Source organism: Mustela erminea, chromosome 3 (assembly GCF_009829155.1).
Source record: "Mustela erminea isolate mMusErm1 chromosome 3, mMusErm1.Pri, whole genome shotgun sequence".
Taxonomy (NCBI): domain Eukaryota; kingdom Metazoa; phylum Chordata; class Mammalia; order Carnivora; family Mustelidae; genus Mustela; species Mustela erminea.
In genome coordinates this window covers 35923548-35948445 of record NC_045616.1, presented here as the reverse complement: position 1 = coordinate 35948445, position 24898 = coordinate 35923548, and the positions used below count along the sequence as shown (strand labels likewise).

The following is a 24898-nucleotide window of genomic DNA, read 5'->3' as shown; positions in this document are numbered from 1 at the left end:
ATAAACAAAAGCTTCTCCATGTAGACAGAGGGGAAACTTGCCTAAGAATGACCGTGAGGTGAACAACACAGACCTGCAAGCAACAGAGTTTTGGTATCACAAAGAGAAACAAAATCTGTAAAAGAGGCTCATATAAACATTTTCACATGCTTACGGAGATGAACCAAGAGCCAATTTGCCTCCTCTTCTTTAAAAAAAAAAAAAAAAAAAAGGAGTTTTTGAAAAAGGGAGTTGTTTATAGTCATTTAAAACTCCATATCATAAAACAGGATAAGGAATGTCTCAACAGTGTAGATAAAAGTCATTTGGAGAGAGAACACTCCCTTTAAACCAAAGAATGTATGCCGATTAGATGAGGGAGGTGAAAGAGAGAGGTACAACACCTATTATTAATAATAATAAAATGACTTTGAACTTCTCCAGCCCTTTCATCTGGGAATTTCAATTTGCTTATATTAACTAATTAAATCTCACTTCTACTGTATCACCCTTTGTAAGAGAATAAGCCTAACACTTAGAATTCCTCCTTTCTCTTGTAGTTATAAGTACTTTGCCATCATTCATTTGTTGTTCAAGGCTACAACCTACTGAATAAGCTAGTGTAATTATTCCCTCTTATACAGGTGGGGAAACAGAGACAAAAACACAACATCTTGCCAAGACCACACAGTGAGACAGTTGCAGAGCCGTGAAGCCAACTAATACTTGAATCCAGGGCTCCTGGTGGAAAAACTTTATCAGTCCATTTCCCTCACTCTCCCTCCTAAAGAGCTATCGTCGCACATGGATAACCTTAGCAGAGGAACCTCAGAAGTTTTAAAAATCAACCGAAGAAGTAGCCGAATCATGTAAAATCTTCCAAATACTCTAGCTCGGAGAGACTCAAGAAACTCTAACGAATAAGCCACAATAGAAGGAGAAAAAGAGGATGTGGGCACCATTCATGGTTTTTCCAAAAATGCACCCAACTCTCAGAATGGAGACCTGAAAGAGATAAACACCACCACCTAACTTGTACTTGACATATACGTTGATGTTATTTGGTCCCAACTCAGATTGCCTTCTCTCCCCGCCCACCAAGTACGGGGGAAGGGACTAGCAATATTTTAAATGTATTAGGTTTCGGCTCCTCCCGAAGTCTCAGTGACAGCATCAGTGACAACTCTTGGAGAGCGAGGAGCATTTTTAGCCCCTTAGAATCTACTCATTGGAAGTTAGTGAACTTCGGAAGAATAACTGCTTTAAATATCATATTTTAAAATTCAAATATTACACGAAAAAAAGCAAATACTTTATCAGGCATTCGTGGTCACTTGACCTTTTCCAAACCTAGAATGTTAGCCTTATTAAAATCCACAGCTTTTCTGCCTCTCTCATCTAACCCCTGGATGAGGATTTTATTTAACTTTAGAGGCAAAAGAAGTATTTTATTTCCTTTGTGAACTTTCCAAGTGCCTTTTGCCCAAGGCAATGAGCAAGGCGCAAATTTAAGAAGTGGTGAAACAAAGTGGCTTGGCTGCTCCCGTCAAAAAACAAAAATCAACAATACATCTAGCGGTTGAGATAAAGACCCTCAGAACTTGCATCCTGTATATGAAGCAGGGTCAGATTAGGCCAGGCCAGGCCATCACTCCCAGTAGTAATGATTGCTAGGGAGGCATCACGTCACATGGGACCAGGTGGGGCCCCTTGCCTCCCCCATCCCAGTTCCCCAAAGCCAGATGGTGCACTTGGGCCACAGTCTTCAGGCTATCTATAGAAACACAAATATAAATAAATCACCCCTTGGTGACTAATCTCGAAGTTCAGGCAGCATACAAATGGGATGGCCAGCAGCACACACTGAACTGCACATTTCTCGGCAGAATACTTGTACCACTCATAACTCATTAACTCATACTTGTGTTAATTTACATATTAACAGAAGTACTAACCTAGGAGCCTCTGGTTTTCTATAAAGTAGGATATGTTCACTCTTCCAATAGCCCACCCTGCAAAACATCAACGATAAAAGACATTCTCCTCCGGATTTTAGAGTTCTGCACAAATATTGTCAGCTTTGCCAGTGATAAAGCCATGATTTCCCCTTCTAAAAAAAAAAAAAAAAACTGAGAAAAATTACAGTTCAAAATATGACAAGCACACCGCAGGAAGAGTCAGAGCAAGCAGGTTGTAGAAATAAAATTGTTCAGAACTTTGAATTAAGTATCCTTGAAGCATTTAAAACACACACACACACACTTCCAAATCCAAAGATACACAAAAGGTTCTTTTAAAGAGATATAAACTGGCAAGGGACTGCCTGAGAGAAATACTGCTTTCACACCACTAGCAAAAGTCCTTCACTGGATGCAGAACAGCTAAACTGCGAGTTCAGGGGAGAAACCAGCTCTTTAAATCCTAGTGAGAGGTTAGAAGGCCTTTGCCTGTTGGTTTAGCTTTAAATCTGCCAAACTGGCCTGGGGGGCCTGCTCATTCTTTCTTAATACAAGTCTTCATTCAAAAGCAAAATCGGACCTTACTGTCCCTTGCAATTACATTTCAGTGGCTTAAGCTGGGTGTTTGTGTTTTTTCTAGGTGATTAATAGCACTCACATTTAAATGGTCACAGTCATCCTCTACAGTCATTAACACCCCATTAAGATGGATGAGAAGAACTTCACACCTTTTGTTTCGGTCTGCTGGGCCATGGACTTAACAAAACAGCCAGGCACTGATTTAGGGAGGGAAGATTATCTGCACAACCAGACAGGCTAAAACTTCCTTTAAAAACAAACAAAATTTTTAGAAGCCCTTCTAAAACTTCATTTTTTGAAATACTCTTCAAATGTCATTGTAAGAATACTAAACCCGGAGTTTCCCTGTACCTGAACTTACACATATATTTGGCATGGTTCCTCAGTAATGTTTACAGAGCTCTGGATTTCTTCTCTACTGTTTCCTTTGCTCTAAGCCTGTAATTATGATTGAGAGCCTTCTGTTTCTAAGGAAAAGCAGTAGTAACATGAATATCTAGTTACCTTTGAGGGAAAATACTTTAGTGGAAGTTCATGCGTGACAATCTAAACACTGGCTTGCTTTCTCCCAAATGGTAGTAAAACCTCATGTTTTTGCAAAATTCAAGTAAGGGGTGTTTCTATTTAAAGAGAAAATGAAGAAAAAGTTGAGAGCGAGATGCTGCCTGAGACCGTTTAAGCAGTGGAGTGGCCAGTGATAGTGTTTTTCATTTCTCCTCAAAAAGCATTGCCTCAAGAGAGTCCTGTGTGATCACAGCAGTAAACTTCGTAGCGAAACCACTTGTTTATAAACTTGCAAAACCCTGTACTTCATCTTTTTGAGTTGAAGTTCTCCCAGGCAGAGCAAGTCACACTCATCTTATAAAATCAACCCACACTTAGCTGCCAGGGTTGTTCTTATGTGGACGAGAAACTGTCAGGCAATTCACATGGTATCGCCATTGCTATCATTTGACCTCATAGTCAAGAAAGAGACTTTACTGACTCAATGTTCTTTGCTGCTATCATCTTTGTTATTATTATCTTCCACTGAAACAATTTCCTTTCAAATCATACAGTGAAGTGTAAGTTTTTAATAATGGGAACGTGTATGTCTTAACCCAGTCATACCAAAGTTAAGAATCTGCAACATCTCACATCTTGTGTACTTGCATGTGCGCACACACATGCATAATCTGATATTCTTTATCATACTTTCATATATTATAAGGAAAGTCTTTCTCCAAGAGCACTTGTAGCAACCCATCTCCAACATTCTGACAAGTTAACTACACCTAATTTTGATAGAAGGCAAAACTTCCTCCCTCTAGCTATTTGTAGATCCCAGTAGTTTTAAAAATTACTAGACCCATATTCATCCCACTTCTAAAATTACCAAGTTAACGATTTTCTCTCTTCACTCTTACTGTATTTGAAGGACTGCTTCGTTGCTAGCAGGAGCCAGTCCCTCTACTAGTATTTTAAAACCTCCCACCCCTTCACCCTCTCTAGGATTTAATACTCCTTTCACTACGTCCTCACTTTCCTCCTGTCTGCTCTTTCTCATTAGCATGCAAGCACGCTCCAGTTCTGCTTGTGTTTAAAAAAGAAAATTCTCCAAGGATCCCCATTTCCCCTCTACCTGTCGCTCCATTTCTTTGCTCCAGTGTACAATTTTTTTTTTTTCCGAGAGGAATTCTCACATTCTTATCTCCCATTTATCCCTAGACATTTGTTTTCTGTCCCCACCACTGCACAGATATTGTTATCACAACTACCAGCAACAAGCTCCACATTGTTAATTCTTTGAACACTTTTCTGACTTCATCTTAATTGAGTTCTCAGTAGCATTTAATCTGGTTGTCTGTTTCTGTTCCTGAAACATGCTCCCTGCTCTCTACTCTGTAGTGGTTTTCTTCATACCTCCTTGACCAGTCCTTAGACTCCTTTCGTGGTTCCTGAACATTTAGTTGACTTTGGATTTTAGAACACTCTAGAGCTTGGCTTTGTGTTGTTTTTTTTTTTTTTTTTTTTTTTTTTTTTGTCATCTTCTGTTGGGAGCAATAGATAATAATTATGAGGTGAACCAGGAAAGTTGTCCAGGAGAAATGAACCATTCTGTTCATTTTCCATCTTCTTTGCCTGGGGAGCCAGCCAAGGAAGCGAAGACAGCTTAGTGGGGCAGGAAAGAAACCTATAGAGTATGGTATTTAGAAAGTGGAAGTGACCAGCAGTGCTAAATGCAACCAGAAGTTAAGTGAAATGAGGAGTGAAATATATCCACTGGATTTTTTGACAGTAAGGTTATTAATGACCTTAGAGAAAACCAGTTCATTGGACATGGAGATAAAAGCCAGCCGAAAGTAGACTGAGCTATATGAGTGGTATAGAAGCTGAGAAAGAGAGAGGAGAGACACCTATTAGACAGCTAGGTACAAACATACTTTAAAGTTCCTTAGAATAAGTAGTGTGATTTATATGCGTATATAAGTTAACTTTAATCAGACCCCCCAGTGGGAGGTTAGTTAGCACTTAGAAGAATTCACAGTGGAAATTTATTTTACTTTTTTCTATATTTTCTCTGTTTTCCAGTGCTCAAAATGGAGACAGTCATTTAATCAGTTTATCTGGTAATTAGATCACTGCCTCCTAGAAAAAAGTATGATGTCCATTACGATATATTTTCATCTGTAAAAGGGCATAGTCACTCCTACTGCCACACCCTACTTTCCAGGGGGGGGGGGGTGTTGGGAGAGGGTCAATATGAAGAGTATAAATTAATTTCTTTCTTTTTTGCTTTTCTTTTCTTACTGTATTTTCTTAAGCAAAGTAATTTGGGAACAGGGACGGCTTGCATTTATCTGGTTTTGAATTTGTTTCAATCCAGCTTTGGGGTTTTTGTTTGTTTTGCAGCTGTCATTCTAGCTTCTATTATATTCCATTTCAAAACCAACATTTTAAATCATTATCTTTTCGATGACAGTCATATGGGAAAGCACCTGCTATAAATTGCTGGAGAATAAAATTTTTAGTTTCTATACCAACTACTTTTTTTTTTTTAACTTTAAACGGTTTTTGTCTTAACTTTTCAGTCTGTATGAATCTCTAAAACACCAGTGTTTGACAGGGAGGTTATATGCAAAACGCAAAGGTTAGAAAGTACGTGAATTATCCATACATATGGTCTGGGGCTTGGGTATTACTGAGACTTGGAAATCTGGAGTATTTCATCTTGATTATAAAGCCCTGTGGAATGCTTCGGGTGTCTCTCCACATGGTGAAAGAGATGGGAGAAAACTGGCAGAGGTTCTCCCTTCCCACCCAGTTTAACTGATTGAGACAGGGCAATTTTGTTGGAAAAGTCTGCTGGCAATCTGTAGGTCTCAGCTTGCTCCTCTATGCCTTGCTGAGAGAAAGAGCTGTTGGAAGAGAATCAAGGCATGAAACTTTTGCTGCTCTAGTTTAAAGCTTATGAAAGCAAATGATCTCCAGGGCACTAATCCTTTCACCTTGGTAAACATGCAACAAATCTACACGAAAAGAAAGCCGAAAGACATCCCGTTTCTCCTCCTGCAGCAACTCAGACACTACCTGTAGGCTCGAGACTGCTAATAGGTGTCTCATGAGTCTCCACAGGAGAAGAAACATCCGAAGAAGACAAAAAAGACAGAAGTTGGAGGGTAAAAAAAATTCACAAATTCCCATAAAACCCAAAGTTACTCTGACAAGAAGCCTTGTGTTATTCCTTTGTCTTTACCGTACAGATAAAGACGGTTTGACAGAAATCAACATGGGTTGCTAATAGTCATTTTGCTTTATTTTTAAACTCACAACAGGATGTCAGGTTTTGTGTTGTCTCACTTTTTAATCAACCCCATTCTTTCCTGTTTACTGGCATAAACTCCCTCAGCAACTTGCTGTGTCAGGGAGTGACTTTGAGAGGCAATCTATTAAACTCAAACTGAAGGATTTTTTCCCCTGTAGATCTGTTTACCAATTTTAATTATTGATTGAAAATTGTTTGCAGTGGATAAAAATACATGCCGAAGGTAGGGAATGAAAACATAAACACACACCCAAACCTAAAGATCTTTTTTTTTTTTTCCTGAGTCATTTTAAAATACTGGAATGGTTTGTCAGTGTATTTGAGGACATTTGGCACTCTGCACCAGTGCTTTCATCTCCGGAAATCTAATATCAGGTCAAACTAGAGGTTTTATCAAGCCCTTATCGGAGCATGAAAAATAGCATTTGATATATAGTCCCTGGAGAAAATGGTGAGGCAACTTGGCACCAAATTACAGGAAAACTCCAATTATGGATGTTGTACTAAGATTTTAATCAATAAAACTGTGACTTTTCCTCACCAGGGACACCTCACTGGGTGAGCTTCCTTTACAAACCAGGCTTCTGGGCAGTAGGGGAAGGGAATGGGAAGGCGGTGAGAGGGTCACTCGTTATCTAATCCCATCATCTTTAAAGAAAGTACAAGAAATTCACTGTGGGAATAAAGCTAGAGAGCCATCAGAATAAAACTGCCCTTCCTGAGCTATGGCAAATGAAGACCTTCCCTCCAACTCAGGATTAAGATTTCACCAGAGTAAAATAGGGTTTTATGTTTTACTTTTCATCCTCTTCCCTTCAGTGTAATGATGAGAAATCCTTTGGAAACTTCAGCTATCACCCACTAGAAACCATTAGCAGGGGTTTGGCAATGACCAGGGATTTTCTGCCATCTACAAATGAGACAAATGTTACTAGAGGACTGAATTTTTCCCCTCGCTTCCCCAGAGACAGATTGGGACACTGGGAGCCCCAGCTTAAGAATGTAATGTAGTCTTGACAGGTTGTCATTTCAAAGTCATGGGAAGAGATCTTTGCATTACCAGAAGGGAAGAAGGTTGGAGGAGGAAGATGGAATCTGAGATCAGGCCAAACATTAAGAATAGAGGGTAGGATTCCCTGAAAACTGGTCGAGTGACTCAGGATGGACATATGGACATATAAAGGACTTGGGCTACCAAGAGACCTAAAGAAAATGAGATGACAAACATTGATACAAGATGACCTCCTTGAAGGACTATGGGAACTATTATACAGCAGCTTCAAATTTTCCCCTACTATGTTGTTGCTACTTTTAGTTTTTATTTTTCTTGTTGTTTAATTGTGTTGTTAGTCACCATACAGTACATCATTAGTTTTTGATGTATTGTTCCATGATTCATTGTTTGGGTATAACACCCAGTGCTCCGTGCAATCCATGCCCTCCTTAATACCCATCACCAGGCTCACCCATCCCCCACCCCCTCCCTTCTAAAACCCTCAGTTTGTTTCCTGGAGTCCATAGTCTCTCATGGTTTGTCTCCCACTCCGATTTTTCCTCCTTCACTTTTCCCTTCCTTCTCCTAATGTCCTCAATGATATTTCTTATGTTCCATAAGTAAGTGAAACCATGTGGTAATTGACTTTCTCTGTTTGACTTATTTCACTTCGCATAATCTCCTCCAGTGCCATCCTATTGGTGCAAAAATTGGGTATTCATCCCTTCTGATGGCTGAGTAATATTCTGTTATGTATATGGACCACATCTTCTTTATCCATTCATTTATTGAAGGGCATCTTTGCTCTTTCCACATTTTGGCTCTAGTGAACATTGCTGCTATGAACACTGGGGTGCATAGGTCCTTCTTTTCACTACATCTTTATCTTTGGGGTAAATACCCAGTAGTGCAATTGCTAGGGCATAGGGTAGCTCTATTTTTAATTTTTTTAGGAACCTCCATGCTGTTTTCCAATGTGGCTGCACCAATTTGCATTTCCACCAACAGTATAAGAGGACTCCCCTTTCTCCACAACTTCTCCATTTGCTGTTTCTTGCCTTGTCAATTTTTGCCATTCTAACTGGTGTAAGGTGGTATCTCAGTGTGGTTTTGCTTTGAATTTCCCTGATGGCTAATGATGATGCACACTTTTTCATGTGTCTGTTAGCCATTTTTATGTCTTCTTTGAAGAAGTGTTTGCTCATGCCTTCTGCCCATTTTTTGACTTGACTATGTGTTTTTTAGGTGTTGAGTTTGGGAAGTTCTTTATAGATCTTGGGTATCAGTCCTTTGTCTATAGTGTCATTTGCAAATATCTTCTCTCATTCTGTGGGTTGCCTCTTTGTTTTGTTGACTGTTTCCTTTGCCGTGTTGCTGCTTTTACTTAATTCAGTCTGTCTTTTAACATTGGTCACCTCTACTCCTAGTACAGCACTGGTGTGGAATATGAAGATATGGACAGTGAAGGGATGTGCGGCCTTTCCACAGCCAGACTCTTAGCAAAGAGTAAGGTGTCATCAAGTCACTATGGGGTCTGATTCTAGCAGTTCAAGAGGGTAACCACAACAAAGGAAGTTTTGGTCCATAGAGGAAAGGGAAGTGACAGAGAGGGCTTTTGGTGCTGAGGAAGACAAAGAAGCCTAAGACAAAAACCATTCTCTTTCCCATTACATGGAAAATTGTGACCCATAAAAGAGAATGGAGGAGAGGTAGATACTTGGATTGTGTACACTATATCTTCTCTGGTTACCTAAAAATCAGAGCTTTCTTCACTGTAACATTTGACAGCATCTTCAAGTTATTTAGTTTCTAGGCAAAATGTTCAGGCAGAAGGCTTCCTAAAACAGTAGTTATCAACCAGTGGTATACGGACCACCAGGTGGAACCCAGAAGGAAGTCTAGAGTTAAACAATACTTCTCCAACCAAGACCTTGATATTACTTATATTCCCTTTCTCTACTCATTCATTTCACAAATATTTATTTATAATGAGACTAGAATGTAGCAAGTTAAATTTTTTGGAATATTTGTGGTTTTCTTCTGAACTCCTGTGACTTTCCCCCTAGTCAGCCAGAGGCAAGCACATAGCCTTGAGGAGAAGTCAATTTTGGATATTTGTTTTTAATTTCTAAAACAGTCTCTAGAGGCTCAGAAGGGAGGGCCTGAGGGAAGTGAATAAGTTCAAGCCATAAAAATAGAACAGGTAAAAGAATAAAGGAATGGAGAAACAGGCAAGATGGAGGTTGAGGGAGGAAAAGCCTAGAGGCCCCAGAAAGGAAGAGGTCCCCATGGACTGTAGAGAGATGTTTTGGCCAGTGCCAGGGGCCTCACGGAAACCTGAAGCCCACCTCTCAAGATTCTGGGAACACAGAACAAAAGGTGAGAGGAAGAATTATATGGAATATTCTTTGTGATGTGGTGAAGTGAGGACCTTCATTCAGCACGTGTCTGAACATCCCCATGAACCTTCTGCAAAGGAACCCATCACTCTGCCTCTTCCTAAGCTCATCTGAGCTGACTCGCCTAAACTACCCTCCTCTCTCTTTTTTTGTTTTTTTAAGATTTTATTTATTTGAGAGAGAGACAGTGAGAGAGAGCATGAGCAAGGAGAAGGCCAGAGGGACAAGCAGACTCCCCATGGAGCTGGGAGCCCAATGCAGGACTCAATCCCAGGACTCCGGGATCATGACCTGAGCCGAAGGCAGTCTTCCAACCAACTGAGCCACCCAGGCATCCCCTCTCCTCTCTTTTTGCACAAATCCCAAACAAGCATAAGCCCTCAACACAGAAATAAAGTGGCCTACAGCCAGACAGCAGTGTTGGCTTCCAAGCATAGAGGGAGACCAAGGAAAAAGATGACGGTGGCAGGAGACTCATTACAACCTCACTATGCCTTGAGCTGGTGGGACCAAAAGATCATTAGATGCAGTTATGGCTCTCAAGTAGATGTAAAAGGTTGAAAAGGGAAACCAGGGAAGTGGGGGAGGACAATAAATAGATAACTACAAAGAGCAGAAGGAATGTTGTGTTAGCTGTGGGAACATAGAGGAGAATCTCCTCTACCAGAATTGTTGCTTCAGCTGAGTTTTAAACAATTAATAGAATTTAACTACAGGGGAGGTGTATTAGTTCCCTATTGGTACTGTATAAAATGACAGCAAATTTTGTGGGTTAAAATAACAAAAATTTATTACTTTATAATCTGGGGGAAGAAATCTGAAATGGGTCTCCCTAGGCTAAAATCAAGACAGAGCTGTGTCAGCAGAGCTTTGCTGCTTCTGGGGGCTCTAAGAGGAAATCCGTTTCTTGCTTCTAGAAGCTACAGAATTCCTTGGTCCACAGCCTTCTTGTCAATGACCTCACTCTGACCTCTGCTTCCTTCATCACCTTATCCTCTCTGACTCTCCTTCCAGTAAGGAACCTTGTCATTACAGTGGTCCCTTTTGGGTAATCCAGGCTACTCTTTGCATCTCAAAATCCTTGGCTTAATCACATCTGCAAAGTCCATTTTGTCATTTAAGTAACATATTCACAGGTTGCAGGAACCAGGATGAGGATGTGTTTGGAGAACTATTCTCCTGCCTTCCAAGAGAGGTTCCAGGCAAAGGTAATAGCCAAAGAAGAGCCCAGAGGGCACAGAGAAAAATGTGAGTGAGATCCCATGCTTATAAGGCTAAAACAAATGAGAACAAGGCAGGAGTAAAGAGAGAGGATTCAGTGGGACAGGCAGAGAGTAGGTGAGAAAAGGCTTTGTATTCCATTTAAGGAACTGGAATTTATGAGGACAGCAGCAAGTAGTCATTTGTGAATTTTAAACAGGGGCATAACATCATCAGATTTCCCTTCTAGAAAAGTCATTCTAGTTAAAGTAATACAATTTATTTAAAAACAAAACAAAACAAAAAACAAACAGGGAAGCTGTGAAGTTGAAGGCAAGGAAACAAAATATTCTCATGAGCCAGGTAAAATTGATTATAACCTGAACTAAGGCTGTATATATAAAGAGGGATGGCAAGTTCAAAAGAAATCACAGTGTGCCTATCCACAGGGTTTGGTGATTGAAACTAATGTGGAAGCGAATAGAGTCAAAGATGATAGCCAAGTTTTTGTCTCATGTGACTGCATATATTGAGATCTTCTTTTAGTGCTTTTTGCTGAGTTTGAAAATGAGGGGAGATGGATCAGACTTAGATGATGCATTTCATTTTGACCCCAATACTCTGATCCTTCATTTCTGCCTTTCAGCTTTCCTCACTTACCTATATAAAGCCCAATTATTGAGATGATTGGAATGCCCAATAGTCTCCCAAATCCAAAGTGCTACTTATATATTATTTTGGCTTCAAACAGTCCACTATATTTTTTAATCTTATTTCTTCAGATGCTATAAACTATCCTGGGAAAATATGCTTTGTTTGGAATTGATATAATTGCTTTTTGGTGTACCACCAAGATTTCCACTTCAAGACTTAGGCTCTTACCCCTCCAGCTATCTGGAGTGTTGCTTGAAGAACTCACAGCTTAGCCCAACTCGTGGAATTGCCCTAAACTGAAGGATACTGCCTTACCTAAGCTTTACATTCTCTCCACAGTTGCAGTCTGCACCCAATGACTCGTCCACACAAGAATACAAAGGTCCAGACTCTGGCTTCAATCTGATATTCAATATCTATCTAGCAAGTTATACTAGCTTTCCAGCTCCCTGTAGAGTCTACTAAAGACTCTCTTGCAACTGAGTCAAAAGTTCAACTCTTCCTGTTGCCCTACCCTATTTTCCATAACTCCTTAGAGGGCATCCAGCACTATTGCAACAAAGTCTCTCCCTCATCTCACATCTATGACTGCTTGGGAAGTAGGGTGTCCATTTAGGTTCAACTTATTATGTAGAGGCAAACCAAAAATAATCCATTACTTCACTTTAGAGTGGCCCTCATCATCGAGGAGATTCTCACCAATGGAGCTACTCATCCACTTTGTGGGAAAAAAAGAAGTGGCCTGAGGCAAGTATATTACCCAAAGTAGCACATGCCTTGACTGGTTGATCAGGAGGGTGGAGGGAAAAAGACTGAGAGATAGGGACAATGAGGCAAAGAGATACGTGGATATAGGAGTGGGCACAAAGTCTGAAGATCTTTGTATCATGTGTTAATGCCCACCAGAGATGACCCATTCCAGAAGAGGAATTGATCAATGAAGTAGAGAAGATGACTTGAGTAGCAGATACTACACAGCCTATGTTATCAGCCACCCCAAAGCTGGAACAATATTTGCATGACTATTTGTAGAGTAGCCATATTGGCAAGGATGGAGGATATGGTGGTCCAAAAAGCATGGACTGCCCACTCACTAAGGCTTATTTAATTACTCTGCCCTGGAGTGGACAATCTGCTGCTAATAAAGAACAAAATCAAGCCCCCCTATGGCATCCACCCTTAGAGAAATAAAACATCACGTGATGGCAAGTCAATTACATTGGACCTCTTCCATCCTGGAACAGGTGGTATAATACAGTTAATTCCAGGATGGAAGAGGTCCAGTGTAATAGCCTTGCCACCAAAAAATATTTTGTTTTCCCAAGGGACTGTATCATATCAAGAGTTCAGTATTGGTCTCATTGCTGACAGCAGTTAATCTTGCCTGGAATTGATCGAAGTAGAATGCTTCCATAAGTAGAGATAGCAAGATTCCTACCATATTTTAAGCCACTGCCAGTCACTCTGGGCTACTTGAGGCAGGTGACCAGCAAGCAAGGAAAGGAACCACATTCCTCAAAGAGTGGTTTATTTGGAAATAAATAGACAAGTATATTAGCTATGACCCCAGAAGGGCATTGTGACCTCTCTAGAGTTAAGGCCTGAGTCAATCCATCAGGTACATCACCTAGAATAGCAGAGGTGCCTGCTAAACTAAGAGAAATCTGGAAGGGATGGTAGAGAAGGGAGATGATACTGGTTGCAGCCCCAAGGCTATGGTGCTGGCTATAGCTTATCTTACACCTCTTACTGTAGTACGTTTCTGAGGAAAAGAGATCAACTGGAATCCTAGAGGAGTCATTGCCAAAGAGGGTGTACCTCTTATGCAAGGCAAATGGATCTGAGTAGCCAAGTGGCAGACTCTAGCACCCCCCTTCACAACGGAGGCACTCATTTCCCAGCTGTTGCTTGTATTGTCTGATGACAGCCCACAATGAGTCCCTCTTCAGGGATTGTACTCAGCTGCAGGAAGCTGCTTCATCCAAGGTCACACCCACACTAACCAACTAGTCAATGAGCAGGTATAAAATCCAGGACTCCTTGCCTCCGTCCAACACATCTCAAAAGAGTCATCTCAGCTTGAGAGTGCCACGTGAGTTTGGCTAAGGGCTCTAGTACAACTACATTGCAATTCAACTTCTCCCTCTACACAATCCAGCCTCACTCTTCCCATTAAAAGTGTCATTCCCCAGACCACTCCCAATAAACCAGCTGCACACAAATCTCGATTGCAGAGTCAGCTTCCCATTGAACCTGAATTATAATAATTGGCTTCTTTGTTGGTTTGGGGAATAGTTCAATCTATTAAAAAGTCTTCTGTACATTTTTTAGCACTATATAAATGAAAGTTCTGGTATCCCTAGTTACATAAGTTTGAATACCTCGTACTTTTGGTACTGTAAACAAGACCAGGTTACTGAGCCTTGTGATTCATTTAGAAGAAGTCTAAAGCTGCTTATACAGTAACAAAATATAATACACCTGCAAGAACTCCAAAGAACGTGGTATATTCTGTCTGGATCACAACCTAACATGTTTTAGAAAGATCTTATTGTGTATTGTATGCTCTTGTGAATATTTGCCAGAATAGAATCTGTTGTATTTTTGCCCATTTTTCTTTAGTTATTTTGGATTCAGTGCTTGGAATACCCTTTAGTCTGCAGACAATAGCTCAAATACCATTATTACAGAAAGAAATCTTGTCTTCTATAATTCCCTACTACTATGTTACAAACATTTCTTAAAATATATCTTTAAGTGGCACCTGGGTGGCTCAGTCGGTTAAGCAGCTGCCTTCAGCTCAGGTCATGATCCCAGGGTCCTGGGCTCGAGTCCCACATTGGACTCCCTGCTCAGTGGAGAGCCTGCTTCTCCCTCTCCCTCTGCCTGCTTCTCTGCCTACTTGTGCTCTCTAGCTCTCTGTCAAATAAATAAATACAATCTTTAAATAAAATCTTATCTTTAAAATGTGCCTTACCATATAATGCCCCAATATAGAGGACCATAATCCTCATTGAACTATTATTTTTTTTAATTTTATTTTTTAATGTTTTACTTTTCTTTTCTTTTCTTTTTTAAAGATTTTATTTATTTATTTGACAGACAGAGATCACAAGTAGGCAGAGAGGCAGGCAGAGAGAGAGAGAGAGGGAGAGAGAGAGAGAGGGGGAAGCAGGCTTCCTGCGGAGCAGAGAGCCTGATGCGGGGCTCGATCCCAGGACCCTGAGATCATGACCCGAGCCGAAGGCAGCAGCCCAAACCACTGAACCACCCAGGCGCCCCTGAACTATTATTAAAGACAAGAATTCAGAGATCAGACATAATGGTTTCATTGAACTATTATTAAAGACAAAAATCCAGAGATCAGACATGATGGTTTTCCAGGATCAACTTGCTAGATAATTCTGAGTCTCAATAACCTTAGTTTCTTCATTTCAAACATCCTATATTTTCAAAAGTGACATAAAACTAACATTTTTATGTTATCAGTTTGCTTCATATTGTTTTTGTGACTAATGGGATCTCTATTTAGAGGTGTCAAGGACTTTTCTCAAGACTATCATGGTCAAAACAGAAGACTTGACTTCTCCCTGCTGCCAAAAAAAGTTACTCTTTCCCAGTCTCAGAAAATAGCATCAACCCACATTGTCGATTAAGTCAAATTGTATTTGATTCTTTTTTCCCTACTCCAGAGACAGTCCATAAGCACGTTCTGACACCTCTACCTCCAAAACATCTTGAATCTGTCCAGGGCTACCTGTCATCACTTTTGCTCTCACCTTTGTCAAACTACCATCATCTCTATCATCCAGTAACCTCTAAACTGGTCTCCCACCTCCATTCCTGACCCGTTTAAGACAGACAGAACTATCAAAAAAAAAAAAAAAAAAATGTTTTTCAACGTAAAGCAAAACACACAGTGATTCTGTTAATTCCCCCAATGTTCCCCACTGATCACAGAATAAAATAAACTCTTTCCCAGGGCCTACAAGCCACTCTGCCATCACTACCCCTCCTACCACCCTGAGCTCATATCATATCATGTCTTCCTCTGTCTCTAGCTCCAGACTCCTCAACTATAGTTGTCATTGTAACGGTTGTTTAAATTTACCAATTTCCTTTCCACCTTGGAACTTCTGCTTTGTTTTCTTCCTGCAGTGCTCGGTCCCATGGTTACATGTTGCTTGCCACATCTCATCTTCAGGATCTCAGCTCAACGTAACCTTCTCAGAGGTTTCCTCAATCAAAGTAGACTGTTCTTCTTCCCCGAGACTTGTTGACAGGTTATCCTGTTTTAGGGTTTGTGACCTTACCACTATCTTTTACTTTAATTTTATACTTAATGTTTCTCCTTTACTATTTCATCAAAACAGGGACCTTATCTGACTTTCTGAATATTTTTACCACACTTAGTACTTGGCACTCCATAGATATTTGCTGAATGAATGTACAAATGGTAGGAATAAATAATAATATATACTTTATATTTTTATATATTTATACATATGTTTATATGTATGAATATGCATTTCTGTATAACTATATATATTTTTAGTTATATATAAAATAATATATCTAACATTTTTAATACAAAGTCATATATATTTCATAAGTAGCTATACATAAATATATTAAGTATATTATTATACTATATATTCATATTATTAGGTATCTATATGTGTTATATATTCATAACACATATTTTGTAAATAGATATATAGAGATTTAATGCATTATATTTTTAAAATAACATTCATAGATAGATAGATATCTCAGTATGTAGGGCAAGCAATTTTAATCTCAGAGAGAGCATGAGCTTTAGACCTAATAAAATATGCATTAAATTAAAGGTATATCCATCAAAAGTACAAAATATATACTTCTGTGTTATTTTCTTGTAATGGCAAGGGGCTATGCTCCAAACCATATTTTCCAAATTCTAAGACAAATGTATTTTCTCATATTTTAAGTTTCTATACATATTATAATCTATGGGATTGCTTAATGAAATAAGGTTTCTTTTACTCCCAATATTAAAGTAATGGTGTACCTTTTCATCATTCATATCTTAAAATTGAGGGAATAACACAAAGAATTCAATAAATATTGTTGGCTTGAATGTAAGATTGAAGCCCCTACTTTTTAAACAATTTTCCACACACATGGGACAAATAACCAGAATCATGGTAGAGTCAGTGATCACAGAACAGCCTTCTCTTTTTTTTTTTTTTTTTATGACTGTATTTATTTATTCGGCAGAGAGAGAGCGAGACAGTGAGAGAGGGAACACAAGCAGGGGGGTGTGAGAGGGAGAAGCAGGCTTCCTGCCAAGCAGGGAGCCCGATGTGGGGCTTGATCCCAGGACCCTGAGATCATGACCCGAGCCAAAGGCAGACGCCCAACAACTGAGCCACCCAGGCGCCCAGAACAGCCTTCTCTTGTGTTGATCTAACTAATTCTGACAGGAAGACAGGGAACTGAACCCTCTGACTATGATCTCATTAACACCAAGCTCCAACCAACCAATTTAAATGATAGCTGGATCAGAAAGCGAAAAATAAATGTGAATGCAGCTTCAGTATTACAAATGAAACCTTACTAAATTGTAAAGAAAATTAAGACTGTCAAATAGTAGTTGTTTCTTCTGTGAATGTTTGCCATAACCTTATGAATTTCTCTGAGATTTTGCATATATACATCATGTATTTTTTTTTAAGTGAGAGAAACCAGTGGTACTTAATTTTCATATTTAGACAATGTTAACCCCTAAGAAGTGTAGACTGAATTCACATTCACATCTCTTCTGCTGCTTTTAGTCAGGTGAAGAACATTTATTTAAGCAGTGACATTTAATAATTTCTTATGGTCCTCTTACCTGTGATCTGAGCATACTTCAGCCCCTAAAAAATAAAGTACTTTGATATACTGGGAAGAAATCAGAAATGGCATTCTTTATTTCTCTTACGCCCATCCTTCTGAGTGGTCAGTAGGAAACAGGAACAGGTTAAGCCCTTCAGATGAATGTAGAATAGAAACAAACTCCATGATGTATCACTCTTAACAACACATACATTCCCCATACCTTAGGATAGGAACTGGGTTTTGCCTTGCATACTTATTCTTGATTGGCATCATCATCCTGAAACACTGGTTTAAGAGGACTTGCTAAGGTCCAGCCAGGCTAAGGAAGAGGAGTACTGTCATCAATTAACAAATGATGACTATTCAACAATTTACAAATTGTGACTATTTACAGAAACTATAGTCACCAGAACTGGGAAATTCCACACATAAGTAAACCCAATATTTAACCGTGGTGTTACGTGCTTCAGATGTGGAGGAAATGATAAAGAAAATTAGAAAACCTTACTCTCTAATTCCTATGGTTAACATAATTCAAAAAAAAGGATACTTTTTTTTTTTAAAGATTTTATTTATTTATTTGACAGACAGAGATCACAAGCAGGCAGAGAGGCAGGCAGAGAGAGAGGAGGAAGCAGGCTCCCTGCTGAGCAGAGAGCCCGATGCGGGGCTCGATCCCAGGACCCTGGGATCATGACCTGAGCCGAAGGCAGAGGCTTTAACCCACTGAGCCACCCACGCACCCCCCCCCCAAAAAAAGGATACTTTTAACATTTTTCTCAGTATCAGTTTTTGAGAGCCAGCCATGAGCCACATATTGTTTTAGGCGCTAAGGATTGGTCAATATGCAAAACAGTAAAATCCAGCTCTTATGGAGTTTATATTCTAAAGAAAAAATAAAAAATAAAACTATGAAATTTTTATAGTGTTCATTATATTCTGTTCTAAGTGAATTTTTTAACTTACTAGCTCATTTAGTTTTCACAAGAACACTACAAAATGAATGCTATTGTTTCCTAAAGTCACTGAACAATTAGGTGGTAGAACTGGGTTTCTTTCTTTATTTTTAGATTTTATTTATTTACTTGTCAGAGAGAGAGAAAGCACAAGCAGGGGGAGCGGCAGGCAGAAAGACAGAGGTAGAAGCAGGCTCCCCCGCTGAGCAGGGAACCCGATGTTGGGCTTCATCCCAGGATCCTGTGATCAAGACCGGAGCTGAAGACAGACACTGAACAGAGCCATCCTGGCGTTCCAGAGAATGAAATCTTGCCCTTTCCTTATTATTTTTTTAAAAGATTTTTTATTTATCTGTTAGAGAGAGAACACAAGCAAGGGAGTGGCGGGCAGAGAGTAGAACTGAGTTTCTAACACAAGTTTTCTAATTCCAGAGCCTGCATATTAACCACTACTCTGTGTTGCCTCCTCTACACTACACTGCTTCTCATTCCTTTAGCTACTTGGCTACAGTGGTGAATAAGCCAGAAGAATTTCCTGTAGTCACATAACTCACATTCTGGTGGAGGGAGACAGACCAAAAACAAATAATGAAATTATTCCTGATAGTGATTAGAGCTATCGGTAAGCCAGAGCGCCGGAAAGAAGGGCAATATCATATAGTACAATCAGGAAGTAGCTCTCTGAGGAGATAAGAATGGAACGATAGTATTGCATGGAAGATATTTGAACAGAGGGAGCAACAAGTGCAAAGGTCCTGAGGCAAGGGATCCACTTAGCGAATCTTTGTAAGGCCAGTGTGCCAGATGCAGAGTGAGAAGAGGGATGAACCAACTGAGATCAGATTAGAGAGAAAGGCCGTGGCCAAATCATAGAGAGCCTTGTAGATCATAATAAGGATGAGGAGACGAGGATTTTATTCTCAGAGCAATGAGAAGCTACTAGGGGGTTTAAACCCACAGTTACAATATCATTTAGGTTTTTTAAAGATTCTAGGTAAAACAAAAAAGGAAACAGAGAAATCTCTAATCCGTGATATTTGGCAATTGTCTTAATTTGCTCATTAATTAATTTTCATTTTCTAATGATTGCATCTTCTAAAATAAGCTTAAAAGTGGGTGGGTTGTTATCATCCTATCCACACATTTTCCGGGCATATGCTCATTAGCAGAAATGCTCCACCATGGAACTTAAGAGCAGTTCCTGTAAGTCCTAAGAAGAATTATAAACAGAACCAGTTCCAAAAGTGGAGGCAGAAAAAAATGAGGAAGGACAAAACTACATCACATTTAATACCAAGGCAGTCTTTAAAGAAGCATGAGGATCTGAAAGCCACCTGGTTTTCTTCCAGGCGCCCTTTCCTATGTTGTGACCACTGTCATTGTCCTGAGGTTTTTAGTTTCTGGTCTTCAACTGAAGTGCTGAAATGACATTTCACTAGCTCTTTGTTAAGGTGATACTGGGTAGAGTCAAGAACCAGAAGAACACGGACACCAGCCAATCAGAATAGGTACTGCCCACGGCACTTGAGAGACCCTCTGCTCTGCCAGTAATTGCCTCAACTTGCTGTATCATGGAGAGGACTAGGTAGGGCTCTTGGGTCTAGGGGAAGATGGCCAGGGGTTGTTGGTGAGGAAGGCTACTCAGGACAATGGCTGCTTATCAACCGATACAGAAGTAATTTAATATCTTAACAGCTTCTATGGCCATACTGATACTGCCGTCTGAATTGCCCACTCTCTCAAGCCCTGGGTAACTTAACATTAACAGCATTCTGAAATGGGTGTGTCTAGCAGAAACAGGCAGGAGCTGGTTTCACATAAAGTTATGTCAGTTCTCCCCTTCTAATACTTGCGCTATTCACGCAAGAACAATCGAATGTATTGGCTGGAAAATTCCCCTCACTGTGAGAGAACAAACTGACTCCCACAATACATTTTTGCTTGAGTAGCTAGCTGGGCCAAACCAGCTCTGCTAGGAAAACACCACCCACCTCAGTCTGGTCAGCCTTGAACCAGACTGTTGTCCTCATGCAGACACCAAGTCATATAGTACAATAGAGGATAGTTTGCCAGTGAATGTTAGTTGGTTGGCCAATAATTAAGCAATAAAGGCATTGTATCTGGCATCCTCACAGTTGTTATTCTTGAAGACTAAGCAACACACATCTACCTTGGATATTATATAAGAACATTTCTTTCTTTCAAGGAGTTTTATAAAAACCTATACCCCAATTTGAAATAATCAGTAACAAAATTTCTGATAATGGTCAAAAACATCTCTACATCTTTAAAATCCTTAAACCATGTAACTTGTCAAGTGTCCTTAAGTGATTATAATTAATATAAATAATCATATCGAAATACAGTGGAATATTTAGCTCTGTAGAACACAAAGTAAACTATTATATTAGTAGATGATTCTCTTGGTGTTTTTGGACGTATTTTTGCTGGAAGTGCCTCATAGATCAATGCAATATCTAGCTTTGTAATTTCTTCAAATATATTTCAATATGTTGCTAGTGTTTTTTCCTTGCAGGGAAGAACTGGGAAAACCAGTTACATTGGCCTAATTTTAAGGTTCCTCTGTAACATTTTTCCAGCTATCTAATATTTTTACATTAAGGCTTCTTTTTCCTAAAAGAAAAGTAATATTGTAAAACCCCTTTGTTTTTAGAATAGTGTGGGAAATTTGGCACTGTATACTCTTCCCTTGTATTCATTATATTTTATGTAAATGTAATTGTAGTCACTTTTTTAAATTATAGTTTATAAAGTCCTTAGTCACCAAAGTGAGTTTCTATCAAGATTATAGTCACAAAAATATATGTCTACAGCTTTTGTTTTTATTTAAATCATAGTTATTCCTTTTTATCTGTCAAACCCAGTTTTTAATTCAGTCTAAATGTCTGCTTCCTATTACATTAACACTAAAACACAAATTTAAGGATGAAAACATGTTAAAAGATCAAAGCCAATTTTAGTGTTTAAACCGCTTGAAAAATAGATTCTAACATTTCTATTTATCATATTAAAATGAAAAGAACAATTAACAAACTTTAGTTGCTTCTAAGATAGGAAGCAGCCATCTAAATTAGCCTTTCAGTTCTGTGACTAGCTTGAATCCAGATTTTTCAATAAAAAAGAATAAAGGTAGTCATAGAACTACTCATTACTTCATCTAAACAACCGAAGCACTAGCTTAGCTACCTTAGCAGAGTTGTATTTGTAATAACTCAATGTACATCGTCTTCTTGTACTTACCCAGGATTAAATCTGTGCTTCCATTCTTTTTGTTTTTTTTAAGATTTTATTCTTTATTTGTCAGAGAGAGAATGAGCACAAGCACAGGGAGCGGCAAGCAGAGGGAAAGGGAGAAGCAGACTCCCTGCTGAGCAGGGACCCTGATGCGGGACTCGATCCCAGGACCCTGGGATCATGAACTGAGCTGAAGGCAGATGCTTGACCGACTGAGACACCCAGTCATCCGTCTGTGCTTCCATTCTATAAAATTTTCTTATAATTAGTTCAAGTCCTAGTTATAGCAAGGGCGTTTTAGACAACTGTTTAAAATGCATTGGCCTCCAATGGATGTTTAGCACTTGCTTTGCCAACATCCAGCCTCCCTTCTTCAACAACCCTAAAATTTCATCTGGGCTTCCACCCTATCTTTGGTCTCAGTCTTTAAATCACTGTAAGTCATTCAGCACATCATCCATTCCTGGTCACAGTGATAGGTTGAAGGATAGGATGTGACCAAAAGTACTCTACCAAGTTCGCTGCAAAAAGTACTCTGCAACTTCGCTCTGGTGTGGGAACTGCCTGATGGAGTTCTTCTTCTGCTGGGTTTATCCCGAAATGACAAAGACTCTGGAATCCGTGCAGCTCTTTGGCCACAGCAAGAACTGAGAAAGAAAGCAGCAGAGAAGAGGTAAAGCTAAGAGAGGGAGAGAAACCATGGACATTATTTGGGCACTAAATTCAGTCATTTCCCTTTTCTTAAGCTGGTTTCAATTGAATTAATGTCTCACTTAAAATAGAAAATGACCTACCTGACACATAGCTGTTTAAATCATTTCACATTATTGACTAATCAAATGACTATTAACCCTTAAGCTCAACAAGATTCACAAATTAAGGGTGAGATTCCAAGAGTACAAAAAAATTTTTTTGACAGTTTGAATAAAAAATCCATTGTTTCGAAAGCTGACGGCCTTCGGCTCACAACCAACATACGAAGGTTATTTCTTCTCCCATTGCACTCTTCCGTTTGGCTGAGCCAGACCATAGTGCAAAAACCCACAAAAATGATTGGTGCTGCTGTAGGTGGCGTACCTAAGCTTAGCCTTAGCTGGACCCACAATATTCCTGTCATTTTTTAAAGCAGTCTTTTATTATGGTGTCTTAATCACTCACCACAGTGTCTGTTTTCAACATTTTTTAAAAACTCTCCTCAAGTCACCACTACACCCTTCTCTTTGTCCAATCCTATGTGAATTTTTTCAGGTTCCATTCTCCACTCCCCACCACCTATATATCTCCAAACTCCATAGCTACCTATATAGACTGTGTGTGTGTTTGTATGTACGTGTGTGTGGGTAGATAGGCTATGTTACATATATAAACTAACATCCTGTTCTTCTGGAACCAATTTCATTGTCTTCTAAATAGTATATGTTCCAAGCACTTACTGGGGAGAGCTGAATGCCAGAGTTTATGGTAATCATCATCCTCAATTTACATTTATTGGGTGTTTACTACATAACAAGCACTATCCTAGTTGCTTCACGTTGATTTATTAATTTGTGTAATCTTCTTAACAACCTGGGAAGTAAATACTACCATCCTCATTTTACAAACAAGTAAACAGAGACCCTGAGAGATCCAGATCACACCTTAGTAGATCATAGAGCTGAAATTCTATCCAAATCAGCCTCACTCTGGTCCTTTGCTCATAACTGCTATGTCATAGTGCCTCTTAAAGGCTCCATGAAGACACTGTCCAAAAATAAATTCTTACATTTGTATATATAACATTATAGTGGTTAAATGACTCTTATATTAAAATGCCCTATTAAATTAATGGTTAAGTTACTATTATTCTTGTTTTACAAATGCAGAAAAAATTCAAAGATTAATGGGCTTATTTACCAAGGTCATTAAACTAATGAGTGGTGAATCCACATCTCCTTCCACGCAAAGAAAATTCAGATCAGAAAATCGTTTTCCCATAGGCTCTTTCTGTGGGGATAAATGTTTGAAACTTTGATGCAAATAGCTGGTGAAACTGATTCTCTGTAACTTTATACCACAAATGGCATCCTCTGGGCTAACTGAGGGACATCAGCATTAATGATCAATTAATATCATTTTTTTTTAATTTTTATTTTTCAAATTGGTACTGAAATTCTGTCCTTCCTTAAACACACTTTGATTTTCAGAATCATTGCTGCTGAGTCGGACTCCATAACCGGGTAGGTGAGAATATGAGGAGATTACAGCACAGTGAAGTGAAGATAAAAGGGGGATTTCACCAACTCTTTAACTCACCTCTGTCTTTTCTTATTCAAGTCACAGGTAATAGAGAAATAAACCCAGGCTTGGCTTTTTCTTTCTTTTTTTTTTCCTTCTTCTTCTTTCTTTCTTTATTTTTTTTAAAACAAGGTCTGGCTTTACATGACTCTTGATTCTGTAAAGATTCACACCCTCACCAAAAAAGCAAAACAAAGTACCCCTTTTTATGGATTGAGTTCTGTCCCCCAAAGAGATATGTGGAAGCCCTAACCCCAGGACCTTAGAATATGACCTATCTGGAAGTAGAATGGTTGCAGATGTAATTAGTCAGGTTAAGATGAGGTTATAGTGGAGTAGGGTGGGCCCTTACTCTAATACCACTGCTATTCTTATAAGAAGAGGAAGAGGAAGATGACTATGTGAAAACCAAAGCAGAGATTAGACCGATGTAGCCAAGCAAAGGAACACCTGGGCCTCTAATGAGTGAGAAGAGGCAAGGTAGGATCTTCCCTGGAGACCTTGGAGACTGTAGAGAGCATAGCCCTACCATCACCTTGACGATGGACTTTAGCTTCCAGAACTGTGAAAGAACAAATCTCTGTTGTTTAAACCACCCACTTTGTGGTACTTCATTATGGAAGCCCTAGGAACAGAGCACACTTTTTTTTCTTCACTTTCCTCCTTTTATTTCCATATTCAAAAAATTTCCAGAGTATGTAAATACATATGTAATAAATACCTAAGATGTATTATATAACATGTTAAGATATTTATCATAAATATTTAATAAAACACAGTGTAAGATTTCAAGAAGCAGCTTTGGATTCAGGCATAGAGAAAAACAATGAAAATTTGGAGAAATGGTTATTTATAATTTCACTTTTGACAAAGAATTAATAAAAGCATAAATGTCCATTTAAATTCACACAACTGGGGGTGCCTGGGTGGCTCAGTCAGTTAAGCATCTGCCCTCAGCTCAAGTCATGATCTCAGGGGCTTGG

At 39.2% G+C, this 24898-nt stretch overlaps 1 long non-coding RNA gene across 2 annotated transcripts; it reads right to left on the bottom strand.

Annotated features, from left to right (window-relative positions):
- Window positions 1-21841: 21841 nt before the first annotated feature.
- Window positions 21842-24416, bottom strand: LOC116585573. Of its 2 annotated transcripts, none has more exons than XR_004283698.1 (3): window positions 24366-24416; window positions 23934-24072; window positions 21842-22320 (listed from the first exon to the last, which is right to left on the bottom strand). It is a non-coding gene; the product is annotated as an uncharacterized LOC116585573 (long non-coding RNA). The 2 variants fall into 2 exon arrangements; XR_004283699.1 differs by having other exon boundaries at window positions 21842-22288.
- Window positions 24417-24898: the final 482 nt, after the last annotated feature.